The 2865-nt window shown below is 40.3% G+C and overlaps 1 protein-coding gene across 1 annotated transcript in view; it reads left to right on the top strand.

Annotated features, from left to right (window-relative positions):
• Positions 1–175: 175 nt before the first annotated feature.
• The window catches only part of LOC101850618, a gene marked incomplete in the record, with an annotated part of 18836 nt that continues 16146 nt past the window's right edge, over positions 176–2865 (top strand). Inside the window, 1 exon segment of the mRNA XM_013090279.2 lies at positions 176–295.

Below are 2865 nucleotides of genomic sequence, written 5' to 3'. Positions count from 1 at the left end.
GAGAGAGAGAGAGAGAGAGAGAGAGAGAGAGAGAGAGAGAGAGAGGAAGACAAGAGAGAGACTAGATGGAGAAAGAGAGAGATGAGAGAGACCGGTTGCACCAATAGGCACACCCCTGAGTTCCCCATCATCTTTGCCATGCCAGACGTGAGTGAGCGAGTGAGCGAGGGAGCGAGTGAGCGAGGGAGCGAGTGTGCGAGCACGCGAGAAGAGAATTGAGTAGAGTTGATCCCTTTACCTCCACACTCTGTGCTAGAACGAGTCGACCTGCTGGATTTGTACACGAACAGCAAAGGTGAGTCTCGACAGACACGGACATTTTGATTTTCAGTTTTACTCACGTTTATTGTACTTTGCTACTGCAATTTTTCCGGCTAACTATTTATTATATTCCTAAAGCTCAAACCCCTCAATTTAAACAAAATAATTAAAATGTCTTTAAGAACTGCTGTTTTTAAAAAAAATCTGTAGTATCGGTTGCACGTGCTCAAATAATATTTTGACGGAATTCAGATTATACATTTCAAGAAAAAGCAAAGAAAAGATACGTTATGTAGTTACACAATGTAAGAGTTAAACAGTTGTTGTTTAAAAAACAAACAAACAATGCTTTCATAGCTTAGAACTGTTACAATAATTGGTAGCTTTGAAGTACAAGGGGGCTATCCCGAAAAATGCAGTTATAAGAAAACCGAAGGGTTAGCCCGCTTGACCTTTAAAGCGACCAACTTAACTTCTGAATCTCCTTGCCAACAATTAATTTACTTGAGGACAGTTACATGGTAACTGACGGCACAGAGAAAGATGCCTCATTTATTGTCCCGTCAGTTACTGAAACTTAACACGTCACAGAATTTGCATGAAGTACTTCTATTTCAAATGACTGCATAATATGATACGTTTCACAATATGTCTTTCAAAAGGTTAGATCATTTATTTTAAAGTTGAAGTAGATTAACTGACATTTATTTACAATGTGGTAATTTTTAAAGAAAGTGTAGTCTAAATGCCCCGTCCGCCATTTATTGTGGAATGGCTCTCGTATCTGTTTTCTTGTAGCCGCAGGTATGGAGGGGATATATATGCAATTATCGAGCGGGGGCCAGGTTGTTTGAATGGTCCTGTTGTTCCTTATACAGGGTGCCAACTACGGCTGGATAGGGCCGATCGCCCGACTCGATTGTCTGAAACTTAAAACAAACAATTAGTTTGTTTTTGAGGCGACCGAGTCGGACGATCGGCCTGATCGAACGATCCCATCCGTAGTGGCCCCCTCCCGTATTAGAAGAAGGGTTTCTCTCACTCCGTCGATCCATCTTTTTCTTGGTCTGTCTTTTGCTTTGGAGCAGTTGGGTCTCATATTGCAGGCAGCTGTGTACCTCCCCCTATTGTTGTTCAAACGATTTGCGTAAAGACACGTTGGAATCACGCTACCATCATTTTTGGGGGCGTATGAAGTTATAGGCACCATCTGAAAACATGTTTAATTGCTTTGCTTTTGATGGAAATTTGATCTTCTATCTTTTGTAGCAGTCGAAATATTTGCGACTGCCGGAGGTAGGGGTTGAATAGCGTCAGAGATACAGCAAGAAAATGGCCGCCGAAGTTTAGTGACTCCCAAAGCCTGAATGTCCTTGAAAACTCTAAATTTACATTTTATGTCGCCGATCTTAACCGTTTTTCAGTAAAATCCAAAATTCAAATACGTTTTTCAATTGACGGTAGTGAGCTCAAAATTTTAAAAAATGATTAAAAAATGATATAAAGAGTGGAGAAAGGTCGATTTCTTCGATGTTATGATTTTGACGAGCGCATTTCAATTCAGCTTTCAATTTGACCCTATATAGAAGAGATGAACTTGAAATAACAAACATGAGACTGCAAGAAGATGCACAAAGGACAGTGATAGGGGGAAAAGGGACAAACTAAATCTTAACACGTGAGCCTAAGAAAAGAAGATGGCGGTGGAATAGGCACACGCTTAGGAATCCAGCCAACAAAATCCAGCCAACAGCGCAGCGAGACAAGATTTTAAGATGGAATCCAAAGGAGAGAAGGAAGAAAAAAAGGCTGAGATTTACCTGAGAACGAGAGCTGGAAGCAAATCTATGGCATAAGGAGCGTATCGCATAGAAATGCTTACAATTAAAGTCGAAACAGTCTAAGATGGCCACCGGTTGTCGAGGAGAAGTGCGGCCTATGCTTTTGACTTATTTTAAGAATGGAAGTCTATAATCTACTTTTACGAATGATTCTTTAAATAGCTTCCTCTTGTTCGTTTTTTAAAACACTTTTTGGAAAGGTCAGAGAGCATTTTGTATCTGTGTAGGGAGGGTGTAAAAACTTCGACATTAAAGAGTTCCCTGTTCTTTTCATCCTGTCTTCCCCTCTCTCAATTGTTTTCTTGCCTTCAGAGTTATAACAAAGATTGTGCATAACAAGATAGTTCACTACTCTCTTTGAGCCAAGCAAAAATTGTTATCAAAATTCGGTGACACCCTCTTCGAAAAAGCGCTGACATTGCGAACAGAATTGCCCTACTTGTGTGAAAAACAATACGAGCGAAACTAACAAACTGTGCTATTCCTATTCCTGTTCTGGAGAAACAAAAGAGAGCTTCAAAACAAAGACTGTAGCGCCATCTGAAGCAATGTGCGGACTTCCGCGGACACTTTTTTGGATGAGTCAACAATCTTGTTATGTACGATCTCTGGTTATAACCCTTTTCTACTATTACGGTTATTAATTTTTACGTCCCTCTTGACCCTTTAGGATGCAAACTCTGCGACGCTAAGTGAAGCCACATTTGGATCGTATCAAGTTAGACACTTCATTAGATTATTGATTTTTTTTCGAGGAAAGGGG

The sequence above is a fragment of the Aplysia californica genome, unplaced genomic scaffold (genome assembly GCF_000002075.1).
Source record: "Aplysia californica isolate F4 #8 unplaced genomic scaffold, AplCal3.0 scaffold01201, whole genome shotgun sequence".
NCBI classification, from domain to species: domain Eukaryota; kingdom Metazoa; phylum Mollusca; class Gastropoda; order Aplysiida; family Aplysiidae; genus Aplysia; species Aplysia californica.
This window is presented reverse-complemented; position numbering and strand designations above follow the sequence as displayed.